The sequence below is a fragment of the Furipterus horrens genome, unplaced genomic scaffold (genome assembly GCF_987537825.1).
Source record: "Furipterus horrens unplaced genomic scaffold, mFurHor1.1.pri manual_scaffold_6, whole genome shotgun sequence".
NCBI lineage: Eukaryota > Metazoa > Chordata > Mammalia > Chiroptera > Furipteridae > Furipterus > Furipterus horrens.
This window is the reverse complement of record NW_028327176.1, coordinates 145,909,858-145,926,831: the sequence shown is the minus strand read 5'-3', so window position 1 is coordinate 145,926,831 and position 16,974 is coordinate 145,909,858.

Genomic DNA, 16,974 nt, shown 5'->3' with positions numbered 1-16,974 from the left:
TAATTAGAAGCTAAAATTTTTAATTAAGATGATTCTGCAGTAATTATCTCAGTTGTCTGCTTCACTGGATTTTAATGAAAAAGATTGATTAGGTAAAAAACTAGTAGCATAATTAAACATTCAGGGTCGCACTGGCTACTGAGGGGAAAGTGATGAGATTAAACCCTAAAGTACATTCTTTCACAAGGTAATTTGGACAGTGAAATCTGGTGTAGTTTCAGTAAGTTTTATTTTTATGAATAGCTTTGACATTGTAAGATAAAAACAGGTGCAACAGATCTGACTTATTTACACAAAAATATTTGTTGAGCACTTTTTCTGTCTGTAATGATACAGGGGCATAAAGTGTGGTCTTTAAAATTAGATACAGTTACTCAAATCTCAGTTCTCTTAATTAGCAGACTTGGGATATTGGGAAAGCCCTATAACCGCTCGGTATAGTAATGGTGTCATCTGTAAAGGAGATAAATACTACTTCTTTATGTGGTTTTTGAGTTTGTAAATGAGTCAACATATATTTTGCCCCTACTGCAGCACCCGGTACTGACTAGACGCTCTTTAAATAGGAGCTATTACTACTATAGGTTTCATTTTGAAAATGTTCTAGAATTTTCTTTGAATCAGTAAAAGCAGTGTGTAAACTCTCACTACTTTACAAAAATTTAAGCAATGAGAGAGGAAGAGTGGTGTTGCTAGGCAGTATTGAGGACTAAGGAACACTATGATATTTTTAATATTCTTTGCAACAGTAATGAATAGACGTTAGAAGTTTCAACACAAACAAGTGCTGGCCAGGATGTGGAGAAAAAGATACCCTTTTGTACTGTTTGTGAGAATGCAGACGGATGCAACCACTGTTGCAGTATGGAGATACCTCTAGAAATTAGAAATGGATCTGCTCTTTGACCCAGCAATTCCACTTCTGGAACCATATCCAAAGAAGCCCAAAACACTAAATCTTTGGAAAAAACATAAGCACCTGTATGTTTGTTGCAGCGTTATTTATAGTCACTAACATATAGATCAGGTCAAGTGTCCATCAGGAGGAAGAGTTCATAAAATAACCATGGGATATTTACACAATGGAATATTACTCAGCCATAAAAAAGAAGAAAATTGTACCATTTACAAGGCAAGGATGGACCCAGAGAACATTATGCTAAATGAAATAAGCCAGTCAGAGAAGGACAAATACCATATGATTTCACTCATATGTGGAATCTAATGAACAAACTGAACTAACAAGCAAAGCAGAAACAGACTCATAGATAGAAAGCAGATGACAGCTAGTGGGGGAGTCGGGGGGTGGAGGGATTGAGCAAAAAGAAAAAGGACTCATGGACATGGACAACAGGTGGTGATTGCAAGGGTGGGGGGAGATGGGTATAAGGGTGTTAAATGGTAACAGAAAAATACAATAAAAAAGATAAAAAGAATGACAAATTAATTAAGCATTCAATAAAAAAACTTAGAATAACAAAAGAAGTTCAACAAACATATATTTTCAAAGTCTGGAGGAAAGTTTCTTCTTTTTTCTGTTTTGTTAGTAAGAAATGCAGAGTAATTGGTTTCTAGGTGGCTTAATTTTCTTACTTGCTTTAGAATGCAGTGTTCGGTGAACAAGTTCTGGATCTTCCAGGATCAATTCTCGTGATCTCAATCAGTATCTGTTGGCCAAGCATCCTTACTTTGCTGGGAAGTTGATGTGAGCTAAGAAGGTGTGTGCAGTATTGGATGAATTAATGCATCCTTGCTCCACTGACACATCCTAACCTTATGATTCTGCTTTCCTTGGTGTGGGGCTATAACCATCTGAGCTAACCATTTACTGACAGAACCAACAGTGCTGACTAGATGTGAGTGAAGAAGAAAGTCACCGTAATCCAGGTAGATTGAGGTTAATAATCAACTTCATCATAGAGCACAGGCAATCTGGCCCAGGAGGTGGCTAAATTTCTGTGCTAATGAGGTGTTAAGCATTCTTGAATATTGGCATTACAAGCACTGCATTTGAAGCCAGTGGGCTCTGGATTTGAAACTTAGACCCTTGATATATGAGTGATAGAACCCTGTGGAAGATAACCTTTCTACCTTTTATTATAATGGGGACTCTGGCATCTGTACATTTAATTTCAGGAGACTCAAGTGAGCATCAACGGTAACAACAGATGTAGAAATGTCAACTTGTGCAAAGCATGATTCATTTATTTCTATATTTATTTGTCAATTTATTGAACAACTGATATATCCAAATACTGTGCCAGGTAGTGAAATTCAAGTGTGAATAAGATACCCCCACGTCTTCAGGAGTGGCATCTAAGTGGGGAGATGTATAAATAGATAGAAAATGACCATTCAGTGTGATTAAATACCAGGCTAAAAGTTTCCTGGAATCTTTTAAAAGCCCAGAGAAGCATCTAATCCAGACTGAGGAGTTAGGGCATGCTTCCTGGAGAGAATGACACTTGATCTGAATTCTGAAGGATGAAGACATTACTTCAGAAAATCAAGGTAGGAGTGGCATTCTGGGAAGAGGGAGCTGCTTGAACAAAGGCTCCCAGGTGTGCATGAGAGAGCAGCGCATGCAGGCAATGGCTGTGTAAGGATGGAGCCTGGGTTTTCCCTCAGGGCAGGCAGAGTAGCAGAGACAAGTGGCAGGCATGAACGTTATCCTGAAAGCTTTTAGGTATCACAGAGGGGTTTTAGCCAGGTACATACGTGGTCAGGTTTATGTTTTGGTAACTTTATTTCAGCAGCACTGCGGAGGCTAGATTAGAGAGGAGAGATAGGGGAGAGGGAGAAAAGCTTAGAGATATGTTCATACTGCAAAAAATTTCTTTGACTGTATGTGCCAAGCAGTTTATAATGGGTTGGCAGAAAAAGTCATGTGAGACATGATGCCTGCCCTCAGTGAACTTATAAAATATTGTCATAGATGCATAGGTAAAACGTCCCCCTCAGGGCTCTGTGGTGAGTGCACGGCTCAGGCTGTCAAGACTTACCCAGGTGAGAAGGGAGGAAGAGCTGAACTAAAACTGTGGCAGTGGAGGTGGAGAGGATGGGCGGATTAGAGAGAGAGAGAGAGTGAAGAGGTATTATTGGCAGGACTTGCTTATAAATGAACAAGTTATTATATACTTAACTGGTTGTCTGAATCTAGACCAGAGGATGGGAAGCTTTTCCTCTTGGGCATCCTGACCACCCAGCTCATGGTACACACTGTGAACCTGTAAGAATTTTATAAGTACTCCCCTTAACCTTGTACCTGAGATAGCTCCCTGGATATCCTAAATTCCTGGACTCTGTGTGACATTAAGGAACTATATTGAGATAAGGACTGTGTTGTTAGCCATTTAATTTAATTTAATATTAGTAAGGAGAAACAGTACCTTCTGCATTTTGCTAAAAAAAAAATAAATAAAATAAATAAAGGACTGCAACTTTAACTAAGCCACTGAGGACTCAGTTCTATTGAGAAGGAAGATTGGCTTTTTCCACCAGACTGTGGTCCTATGAGGTGCTGGTTTAAGGCCAGAAGAATGCAGAGCATGTTACAGAAGAGGAAAGACCTAAGTTCCAGCCTCAGCCTTGTGTTCCATTGCCGAGATGAAAGAGGTTCTTCCTCTACCCTTCAGTTCCTTCTTCACTGCTTCACTGCATGGGTGTTTGAGAACTTAAAAATCACTACTTTCCCCTCCTGCCTATTCTGGACCTTTTCCCTTTCCCTTTTCTAATACAAGTTGTATGGTCAGCTCTTTCATATTCTTTCATGATTATATATTCAGAGTCATGACAGAACATCAGATAGATGTGGATAATTTCATAAGAGACCTAAAGGAGAAAAAGATATCACTTAGACACTAGGGTTTTTAAGACTGGCAGGAAGCTCTGAAGTGACCTGGCAAATTCATCTTTGGATGTAGTTGCTAAACTTGATATTAGGTGGCTATCTTGTTGGGGAATATTTTAGATTGTGCATTTGGTGGTTGGATTATATTAAATGATGGGCTTTTTAAATCTTCAGATGCAAAATGAAGATATCAGGCACATTGTAGGCACTACACAAAGTAAATCAAGTCATTTCTAGAGAGTCCATGAAGCAGCTTGGCTATGAAGTGGGCAGAAAGTTGCTATGAATTACTGAGGTGGCAGAGACAGCCATGCTGTGAGGAAGTTCTGCTCAGCCTTTACTTTGCATAGCAGTGGACATCTGAGCAAACAATGCCCTGCTATTTCATTCCCCTCTCCTGTGCCCGATACAGACTTCCTTTGAGAGAAGAAAGGAATCATACATACCCACCCTACTTACGGAAGTGTTAGCTATTGCGCTCTGTATCAGAGGATTCTTGGTAGTCATTAATGTCACTATGTTACATGAATGTTTTTGGAGTGGGTGATGGTTCATTATTTAAATTTGGAAACATGAGAGGCAATTTAGGATATGAAAAATACTAGACCCAGAAGATTCTCTATAATTTATGAGTTATGAAGCCAGATAATTTACGTTACTATCATGGAAAAAGCAAAGAGTTATAACCTGGTCATTTATTCTCATCAAAAAATTTTATAAGCATTTCGTGTCACTTATTTTGCAAAACAGAATGTTCGCTTTGTGGCACTCAACAGTTAATTGTCCTCTCCCTGTATGTATTAGCAAATGCGATGGCAGATGGGAAGCAACTGTTTTATGTTAGAGCCTAATTGGAATGGAGGTTTTTGTTAATTTATATAAAAAGATCACTTATGCATAAGTATAAATTACAGAGGCAGGTGCATTTTTTATTAATATGTAGAATTGAAGACTTATTCATAAAAACATATCTACTATTCAAATTAGACTTTATTTCCCATTAGTCTGTGAATTCCCCAAAGCAGAGAATGGTGTCTGTTTCACCATGCACATAGTAGGCATTCAATAATTTGTGTAAAAACGAATTACTTTGAGCTATAATGATGTGTTTGTCATCATGGAATCACACTTAGGAGTCTAAGAATTGGTATTCAAATTCTTCACATACTTTGTAGGCAATATGTTGTTATCTAGGTAGTTAGATAATTTTTTTCATATATGACTCTTTTATTATTTCCTCTAACATTTTAGTATTCAGTATACTTTAATCAACAATATTCTTTACTTAAATATAGTTTATTTCTCATAGTGTTGAAATCTAAATTTACAATTTCTGAGAATTTTGAATGTTTCACAATCCACAGTTGCAGTAAACATTATTCCTGTTATTATATATTTTTTATGTGGTCATACTAAACATGTGAAATGTAATGACTCCCCATGTACAATTACTTAAAGGTACAGCTTCTGAGAGATGCTAATAAGTGTTTTTAGCTCCTTTCCTGATCATAGTTTATTCCCATCAATCTAATTTGTAACCAGTAAGGACTGTGAGTGTCTTTTATTATGAAAATATAGACAACCAGTAAAAACATTTCAAGATAACTAGTAAATAACTCGGATAGAAATGGGAGCCATATATGGAATTATATATGTATTTTCCATCTGAAGTATTCAGGTAAACTAAGGTTTGAGAATACAAATTATATACTAAGCTGGTCTCTATATGCAGTGAAGGGTGTATTGTAAAGATGACCATAATATCTGGAGGAAACCATTTCTATGGCCTTTATATGTATAATTAACAGACCAGAAATATTATGAATTTGGTAAAATAACTAAATACTCAAGAAACAAAAAAATTATAATTTTTCCTATATATAAAGAAAGGCAGAAATAGGGTGAACTTTTTTAGTGCCTCTTATAGGCATGTAGAGTTTAGGGTCCATTAGTATGCAGTGTTTCTGTGTTTACTTTAAAAGATTTAAAATATTTAAATAATGAATGTTGTCGTCATTAAAGAAGGATGCTTGATAAAAATTAAGCTTTCTTTAAAAACCAATCTTAGCATAAGTATTGGGATAGAAATTACTACTACACCTGACAGAAAACAATACAAAACAAGAACAATTTTCCTATGGGTAAAAGGAAACATGATATGTTTATTTGTTATTTTAGTAATTATTAGAGATCTTGAAAATAAAGTATATGTAAATAAAATTAGAATACTTTCTAAACATCAAGAAATGTTTCATGTCTTTACATACTATTTTAATTTGATCTTTACTAAGCTGTAAGAATACAGTGAAACAATGTTCTTCTCTACAGCCACTCATGAGAAGGTTTAAATGATTCTAAGATTGTCAGGTAGTATTGACAGGAAATGAAAATTCTGAAGACAGTTCCATTTTGGAGTTAATTTTAGAGTTGGTTTCTGTTCATAAAGAAATGAAAAGGTCTTTGTGTAGAATTAAAACCCTCATCTTTGTGTATCAAAGAGGAAATTATAATAACTAAGAGCAGGTTTATCTACAATTTTCATAGCAATTACACCAATGGAACAAAATGCAGAGTAGGAGACATTGTGCCCTTCCCTTGCCAAGTTCTATCGCTGCTGGTCCTATCGGATGCACCCAATGTGAAAAATAACTCATACGTAAAGAAGTAATGACTGAGCTAACATCCAAGTGCTTACTAAATCATTCATCAAAAGTGAGTATCTGCCATCCAGGAAAATCATAACCCATAGAGTTTCAAAATTAATCACATGAATCCTGAGAAAATGGTTCAATGGCGAAACTGTCAGACACATTATACAGTGATGCTAACATTTGTTTCTTTTATTCAGTAACCATTTAATGAGTGTTAGTTTGATTCAAGCATTGCTCTTGGTGCTCATTATGTTATACTGAACCAGATGGCCAGGGTACTTGCCCTTATAGGACAGTCTTGCTGGGAGAGAAATCAAGAGTAAATAGTAATTATATTATTGTATCCAAGAGGAAGAGCACTGAAGTGGCACCTGATCAAGATTTGTACCTCACAAAAGGTGTGTTGAGGGAAGTGCACTATGTGGTGCTAACAATATGTCATGGCAGTCACTGTCACCAGAACTAGTTCTGGATTGGTTGGGTGGATTGGCTGTACATCCACTAGCCATGCAGAAATAAGCATGGAAGGAAGAAAAGTAAATATCATTTTAAAAACTTGTCCTAAGAATTAACCTATGAACAGAATTCTAAGACTCATGAAAAAAAACATCTGATACTAAGGATGACAGCCAAAATAAAAATGAGCAAAACCAAATGAACAAACGATCAGAACATAAACTCATGTTCTGATTAATTAATTTTAGAGAAGACTGAGGAGGACTTTGAAATGCTTGTTAAATGAATAGAAAAGTGTGAGACCAAACTGAAGACAAATAGCATAATGCAATGGTAGATGCTATCAGGTGTCTTGGAAATAAAAATATAGCCAATAAAATAAAAATGCAGTACATTGGACAGACTCTAGAAGAGACACAGGCAAAAAGAGAGTAGTAAACTTGAAGATAGAACTGAAGTGCTCATTCATCATTCAGCAAACACACACAAAAAATATGGAAGGGCTGTCAATATATATGAAAAATTAATTGAGAAGTTCTAATATTTATTTAATATGTGTTACAAAGAGAGAACAGAAGCAATATTAGACAATCAATATGTAAAAAATAATTGTTAATAAAATTCTTGAATTTAACCTTATCATTCATCCTCTGAGTATAAAACTGTATAAATATTAATAAATTTCTTTTTAGTCATAATGGCCATAGAGTAAAGGAAAATCTTAAAAGTTGTCAAAGAAGATACACAAATTATCTGCCAATTAACAACAGTTAGACAAACAACATTTTACTCTGTCACAGTCGATGCCAGAGAGAATGGAGTGGAATCCTAAAATGCTGAGAGAAAATATAAGTACACTTAGAAGTATATACACAAAAGTCATGCAAAACTGAGGGCAAAATAAAGAGAACTTGATATGCATAGAGAGTAGGAGAATTTTTCACTCACATTCACTAAATTTTTCTTCCATGGCAAGAAAAATTTAACACAGAGAGAAGATGTGGGCCATGAGGAACAAGAATAAATGCAGAAATTAATGAAGTAGGTTGGCACATTTAATTAAATATTGATTACAAAAAGTGCTTTTTGTTTAACAAGTTAAATGTGAAGCTCTATATAAAATTAAGTTGTGGAGCTGTTCAAGGGTTCCCAGTGTGCTGTACTTATTGTTTTAATTATGACTAGGCTAGAAGTACCTCGTAATTCAAGATCTTGCTAAAAAAATTTTTTTTAGTTACATTTGAATCTTAATATGCTAAAGTAAATCACCAAAGTAATGGCAATACAAATGATAGCTTTTAAATGAACAGAAGGAAGCAAAAAGAAAAAAATCAGGTAGTGGAAGTAAGTCCAAGTCACCATTAATGCCATAATTGCAATAAATGTACACTGATCAAACTTATCTGTTAGAAGTTCAATTATCAGGTTGGTCAGGTTGGTCCTAAGACTCAATCTGCCTATCCTGCATCCAAGAGAAATACCAAAAGCAAAGTGATGCTGAAAAGTTGAAATTGCAGGCAGGAATGCCAGGGATTTAATGTGCAAAAACACAGTTAAAGTAAGCTGAGGTCCTCCAATGAAATAGAATTTAGAGTAAGAAAATTCATGAAACACTACCAAATAATTTTAAAAGAAATAATCTATCAAGATTTCACAATAATTAAGATATATGTGTGTGTATGAAAAAGCATTCTCAAATTATATCAAACTAGAACTATAAGGAGTAACCAATAAACCCTCAATCATAATGAAACTGATAGATCAAGAACATAAAGTTCAATAAAGTTATGGAAGCATTGAAAAGTAAAGCCAATAAACTCTCTCTGTACCTATCTCTTTATAAATACTACATGTACTTCTGTATCTATATTTATATAGTATCTTCAATAATGACCTTATATAATTTATGGGTTAAGGAAGAAAATGGTGCAAAAGCTGTACAGAAATAAAACTACTATAAAAACCCAAAACTTATTTATTAAAAAATTGTGTATTTATTCTTACATGTTTAAACTTCAGTCACTTTCAAAGTACTTCCCATTTGATGCAATACACCTATCAAAACATTTTTCCACTGCTCAAAATAGTTTTGAACTCACTGATTTTGATGCCTTTTAGTGCTTCTGTTGTTTTTTGTTTCACCTTTTCCATGTCAACAGGATATTTCCCTTTGAGGATTTTTTCATCTGGGGAAACAAAAATGTTGCCTTGGGTGAGATTGGGTGAACAGGGAAGGTGGGGCACAGGGCCATGCCATTTTTGGTCAAAAACTGATGAACACTCAGCACAGTGTGGGCAGGTGTGCTCATAAATTACTCATCATGAAATGGACAAACATGTTGTTGAAAGAGTCTTCAAAAAAATTCATTGAAGTCGAACACAACCTCTCACAACAACACCAGTTGGTACACTGATGCAGATAGGTTCCTAGAACACTTACCTAACAGGGAAGTCTGTACTACAAGGGGTCCACCCTCCAGAAGATAATTCTGGGTTTCTTTGGGTCCCTCCTTGTACATCAAAACTTGTGAGATGCAGGTAAAACAGTATTTAGAGGTAGCTTTCCTAAAAAGAAGAAATTATGAAAATAAATGATTCATGTTTTGCCCCAGAAAGTGGAAGAATAAAAATAAATGATTCTAAACATATTAAAAAGAAATAATAAAGATGAGAGAAAAATTAGTGAAGTGAAAAAAAATTTAAAAGCACCAAAAAGACTAACATAATAAAAACTAGTAAAGTAATTTGAAGGAATTAATTCATAACAAACTCCTACCAAGACTGATCAAAAAAAAAAAAAAAAAAAAATAAGAGTGGGCCTGGCTGATGTGGCTCAGTGGACTGAGAGCTGGCCTGCAAACTGAAAAGTCATGGGTTTGAATCCCAGTCAGGGCAAATGTGTGGGTTGCAAGCCAGGTCCCCATTTGGGTGCATATCTTTCACAAAGATATTTCTCTCCCTCTCTCTCTCTCTCTTTCTCCCTCCATTCCTATCTCTCTAAAAATAAATAAAATCTTAAAAAAAGGAAAAAGAAAAAGAAAAAAAGGCATAAAGAAATGTGGGATTTTTTGAATGAGAAAAGATAGAAAAATAAATGGGTTGTATAGGTATATGTTAAATGGATAATATAACTACAAATAGAGTGAAGATTTAAAAAATTATAAATGAGTACTATGAACAACTTTATGTAGATATATTTGAAAAAATAAAGGAAATGGAGATTTTTTTGGAAAAATACATTACTAGAGTAAACACAAGGATAACTAAATGATTAACTCCTAAAGAAATGGAATTACTAATCCAGTTTTCTTTTCTCCAAAGACACAAAGTCAAGGTGGTTTTCTAGGCTAATTTTACCTAATCTTTAAGTAATGGAAATTTTTATTTTATAAGCAAACATTCAGTGACTAGAAGAAGAAAAAAATCTCACTTAACTTATTTTGAAAAGCCTAGTATATCTTTGATGTCAAAACTAGACAAGGACAATAAAAGAAATGTAAATTATGGTTTCAATAATTTTTTAATTAGGTCCAAACAAAGCATAAAAATAAAAAATAAAAAAACATATTTCAGAAATGTATAAAAATTACGCCACAAGGAATGCAAGGGTTTTGAACTCTAGAGTATGTATTGATATTTTTATGTACCATATTAGAAAAATTGTGGGACACGTTCTCATATTTCTGCACAACTTACAAGCAGACACTGATTGACTTTGGTTTGGGAAAATTTTCTAAGCATGTTTGTGAAGTGAACAGCCTTCAAAAGTAAAGATAGTGTCTCCCTCTGGAGCAAAAGGCAGGCATGCTTACTGTACAGTCTAATAAAGATAATGTCTCCCTCTGGAGAAGAAGGCAGGCATTTTAAGGTTTGGATCCCTTAAGCTCAGGGTTTCTCTCTTGTAATACAGCCTACTGCCTGTGCAGGCATCTAAGATTTTCACATGAGACTTGGGGGCAAGAGGAGCTGACAGAAATATTCTGATATTCATGCTGCTCGCTGTGCCATGGGTAAAAAGTCTTTTGACTCTGACCCTGGAGTTCCAGGTCTTCTGTCAGCATCTGCAAAATTGTGGCAGGCTAACTTGTGAACCTGCAATTAAGGTAAAATCTCACACCCTTCACAGTTCTTGTTGCTAGTTAGCTGCAGAAAGAGCATTTGGAAATATTCAAAATTTATTAACAATAATTTTTTTAGCACACTAAGAATCAAAAGGAGCTACCTTAACCTGCTAAACCAGATATATAAAATACCTACATATTTTATAAGCATAGTTAGTAGAGAGATTTTAGAATGATTTCTATTTACGTTGAGATCAAGACAAAAAATTCGGCTATCATTACAGTAATCTGCCCCCTGCCCTGCAAAGTAGGAACCTTACATTTATTCTACACTTTTAAACCTATGTAACTTTAACAACATATGTATACAGTACTGCAAAGTCCTGGGATATAGCAAAAAATCTGCGATAAATAATTAAATATAATATTTAAAAAAATCCTGCGATACAGTAAGGCTGCGATAAGTGAGCCACAATATAGCAAGGGACTACTGTACTGATATTTAGCTTGTATTGGAGATCTTTGACAATGAAGCAAGACAAGAAAAGCAGTTAGATGTATAAGGATTAAAAAGAAAAAAAATTATTAAAGAGAAAATAATTCAAGGGAGTCTATTTTCACACTAATAAAGTAAGCATGTTCAGCAATTGACCCAGGCTTATGAGCAAGGTTGGGGTTAATATGTCTGTTTTTCCTGTTAAACTCAGGACAAGGTTTATATCTTGCTTATCTGGGTATACCCAATACCTAGGTCAGTGTCCAGCACATAGGAAATGCTTCTTAAATTGTTGAACAAATGGAATTATTGGATACATAATATATGGGTATATGTATTCCTATATTTTCAATTAACAGATGAGAAGCCTGAGACTCAGAAAGACTGTTATGTTCAACTTTATGTAATCTATTATTAATAGGGAAAATTCAGATATTGTGAATCCAAGCCCATCTTTTCCATATTCCTATGTACCACTTCTGATACTAAAGTGATAGGTTTTTCTTTTTCTTTTTTTTTGGTAAGTTAGAGAGGCTCATGAGTATTTCATATAATTATAGCACTGATCAAATTTAATAAAACAAAACAAGAACTTTGTTTAGGAAACAATCTTTTTGGTTTCTCCTTTCTTTCAGGTCTCTTTTTAGATAACAATTTTAATAGGCTAAGTAGGCTAAATGTAGTTTCTTTTTAGTTTACTGTTGAAGAGTGTCATTAACTAAGCACAGTGCCTGGTTCATCCATGAAGGATACTTAATAGGTTGAGTAAATTCTGGTATCAGCATATTCTTGCCCAAATCATCTCAAGTAATTTGTTTCATGGACTATTGCCTGGTTGGCATATTTATACTCCTGTCTCTTCATTCTTAGCACTTCCAGGAATGTTTGTCATACTGCGTAGGTACAGTTAACACAATACTAGATATAGTCAATTAATAAACCTCTTTACATCCATGCCCCTGCATTTTTTATCTATCAGTCAATGTGATGACTAAATATAACGGAAGGTATTCCATTCAGATTTCCTGAGCTATATCAATGGGCTTTTTTGCCTCTGGCTTCTGGTTATGTTTGGCCAATGTTCCTCTGCCTGCCGTCTGTATCCCAGCAGGAGATGAAGGCAGTCTGTATTTGGCACAGTAGTCACTAACCACATGTGGCTATTGAACGCTTAAACTATGGCAAGTCCAGATAGAAGAATCTCAAATAAAAAATCTAACCCTAAAGCTACAAGAACTAGAACAGCAACAACAACCAAAGCCTAGGGCAAGAAGAAGGAAGGAAATCATCAAGATCAGAGCACAATTAAATGACATAGAGACCAAACAAACAATACAAAACATCAATGAAACTAGGAGTTGGTTCTTCGAAGAAATAAACAAAATCGAAAAACCTCTAGCCAGGCTCATCAAGAAAAAAAGAGAGAGGACCCAAATAAACAAAATCATAAATGAAAGAGGAGAAATCACAACTGATACCACAGAAACAAAAATGATTGTAAGAAATTTCTACAAACAACTGTATGGCAAGAAATTTGACAACCTAGAAGAAATGGACAAATTTCTAGAAACATATAACCTTCCAAAACGGAATCAAGAAGAAGCAGAAAGTCTCAACAGACCAATAACAAAGAAGGAAATTGAAACAGTAATCAAAAATCTCCTTGCACACAAAAGCCCTGGACTGTATGGCTTCACAGGTGAATTTTACAAAACATTTAGGGAAGAACTCCTACACTCCTCAAACTATTCCAAAAAAATCCAAGAAGAGGGAAAAATCCCAAACTCTTTCTATGAAGCCAGTATTATCCTAATTCCAAAACCAGGTCAAGACACAACAAAGAAAGAAAACTACAGGCCAATATCATTGATGAACACAGATGCTAAAATCCTCAACAAAATATTGGCAAACAGGATCCAGCAATACATCAAAAAGATCATACACCACGATCAAGTGGGATTCATCCCAGGGATGGAAGGATGATTTAATATTCACAAATCAATAAATATAATACATCACCTAAACAGAATGAAAGACAAAAATCACATGATCATATCAATAGATGCTGAAAAAGCATTTGATGAAGTACAACACCTATTTATGATGAAAACACTCAGCAAAATGGGAATAGAGGGAGCATACCTTAACATAATTAAGGCTATATATGAGAAGCCTGAAGCCAACATTATACTCAGTGGACAAGGACTGAAAGCATTCCCCTCTGAAATCAGGAACTAGACAAAACTGTCCACTCTCTCCACTCCTATTCAACATAATGTTGGAAGTCCTAGCCACAGCAATCAGACAAGAAAAAGAAATAAAAGGCATCCAAATTGGGAAAGAAGAGGTAAAACTATCATTATATGCAGATGACATGATAGTGTACCTAGAAAACCCTATAAATTCCACTAAAAGACACAGCAGGAGGAATCACAATACCAGACATCAAACAATACTACAAAGCCACTGTGATCAAAACAGTCTGGTACTGGCATAAGAACAGACATATAGATCAGTGGAACAGAGTAGAGAGCCCATAAATAAACCCAGGCCTCTATGGTCAACTAATATTTGATAAAGAAGGAAGGAACATAAAATGGAGTGAGAAGAGCCTCTTTAACAAACGGTGCTGGGAGAACTGGACAGGGACGTGCAAAAAAATGAAACTAGACCATCAACTTACACCACAAACAAGAATAAACTCAAGAAGGATCAAAGACTTAAATGTAAGCTTTGACACCATAAAAGTCCTAGAGGAAAACATAGGCAGGAAAATTTCAGATAGCCCACGTAACAATATTTTCATGGATACATCTCCTAAGGCAAGAGAAATAAAGGAAAAATAAGCAAATGGGACTACATCAAACTAAAGAGTTTCTGCTCAGCAAAAGAAAACATCAGCAAGATGAAAAGGAAACTAACCATATGGGAAAACATATTTGCCAATGACATCACAGACAGGGGACTGATCTCCAAAATATATAAAGAGCTTCTATGACTCAGCATCAAGAAAACAAACAACCCAATTAAAAAATGGGCAAAGGACCTGAATAAACACTTCTCTGAAGAGGACATACAGAAGGTCCATAGACACGTGAAAAAATGCTCAACATCATTAGCCATCAGAGAGATGCAAATAAAAACCACAATGAGATACCACCTCCCACCCATCAGAATGGCCATCATCAACAAACAACAAGTGCTGGCGAGGATGTGGAGAAATGGGAATCCTACTGCACTGTTGGTGGAAATGCAGACTGGTACAGCCACTATGGAAAACAGTATGGAATTACCTCAAAAAACTAAAAATGGAACTGCTTTTGAACCAGCGATTCCACTGCTAGGATTATACCCGAAAAATCCTAAAACCCTAATTCAAAAGGACTTATGCACCCCTATGTTCATAGCAGCCCTGTTTACAATAGCTAAGGGCTGGAAACAGCCTAAGTACCCATCTGTAGATGAGTGGATCAAAAAATTGTGCTACATTTACACAATAAAATACTATGCAGCAGGGAGAAAGAAGGAACTCCTGCCATTTGCGACAACAGGGATGGAACTAGAGAGAATTATGCTTAGTGAAATAAGCCAGGCAAAGAAGGAAAAATACCATATGATATCACCTAATAGAAGAAACTAAAGAACAACATAAACAAATGAACTAAATAGGACAAGGAGCAGAATAGCAGTCAATAAGGGGGAGGGGGGAGGGAGGGAAGGGGGATAAGTAAGGGAAGGGTTTAGTCAAAGAACATGTATAAATGACTCATGGACATGGACAATCGGGAGGAATATGATTGTGGAAGAAGGAGTGGGCTGGGTGGGGGAGAGCAATGGGGGAAAAATGGGACAACTGTAATTGAAAAACCAAAAAAAACAAAACAAAAAGCAACAAAAAAATCTATGGCAAGTCCAAACTGAGATATGCCGTAAGTGTAAAATACACACTGGATTTCAAAGACTTGTAAAAAAAAAAAAACAAAAGTAAAATATCTCAATAATTTTTCTCTTAAATTTTGAAATTGCTGAGATCCAAGATGGCGGAGGAGTAAGTGGAAGCTACACTAACCTCCTCCCAGGACCAGTCTGGATTTACAACTTAATTTTGGAGAAATCATCTGGAATAACCAACGGAACACTAGCTGGAAAGAAGTCTTATAACCACGGAGAGACAGAAAAGGCCGCTACATCACAACGTGACCGGTAGGGAGTGCGGAGACGCGGAAGGGCTGGCTGGGCTCACACGGGTGGCTGCTGAAAGGACTGAGAAACAGCTCAGCAGCCGGGGATTCCCCCTGAGAAGGGCAGGGTCTAAACCCCCAGCTGGGCTGCCCAGCCTACAGCGACAGAGTGGAAAGTAAAATAGTATCAGCTGTGAAAAGCGAAAAGCCACAGGCTTTCTTGCTAGCCGGAGAGAAACAGCAGGAGAAAAAGAGCTCTTAAGTGGATCACATACGAAAATATTTTGGCCACCACTTACCCTGGGCTCAAGCAGAGGGAAGGCAGAGAGGACTGGAGACACTTGGGGAGAATTTGGCACGGTGGCTTTGAGGGGAGAACTGGAGGAGCAGCTGACTGGGTCCCAGTGCTGACTCATCCCCAGTACTGCGGGTAGACCATTCCCCTCCAAGTGGCGTCAGCCTGAGGGGAAGCAAAAGCCCTGCCTACAGGAATTAAGCTGCCACACCCACAGTCCTTAAGCCTGACAGCTAATCACAGATTGAATAGATTAACAATCAAAGAAGACAGACAACAGCAGTAGATCCCTGGAAGTCTCCAACAGGCTGCCTAGGGCCAGACTGGTACATGATCTGACGCCACCAGAGGCAGATCCAGGAAGTGCAGATCATTCCAAGAAGCACCAACAAACAATAGGAGTCAAAAAAATGGGGAGACAGAGAAACAACCTCCCATCAAAAGGAAAGGTAGAATCCCCAGAAAGAGTGCTAAATGAAATAGAGGGGAGCGAACTATCAGATATGGAATTCAAAACATGGATTATGGAGAAGCTGAATGAGCTCAGCGGAAACTTCAAAGAACTCCAGAAAAACTACAAGGAACTCACAGAAAATTACGTGAGCATGAAAAAGGACATAGAAGCTATCAATAAGAGCCAGGAGGAAATGAAAAATACGATCTCTGAATTGAAGAACACAGTAGAAGGAATTAAAAGCAGGCTAGAGGAAGCAGAAGATCGGATCAGCGAGCTGGAGGACAACCTACACAAAAACTCCCAGACAATGCAACAAAATGAAAAAAGACTGAACAAGACTGAAGAGGTTCTAAGACAGCTGCAGGACAACATGAAACGTAATAATATCCGTATCATAGGAATTCCAGAAGGAGAAGAAGAAGAGGAAGGGATAGAAAACCTCTTTGAAAAACTAATGACAGAAAACTTTCCTAACATGACGAGAGAAAGAGTCACGCAAGTCCAGGAAGCACAGAGGGTCCCAATGA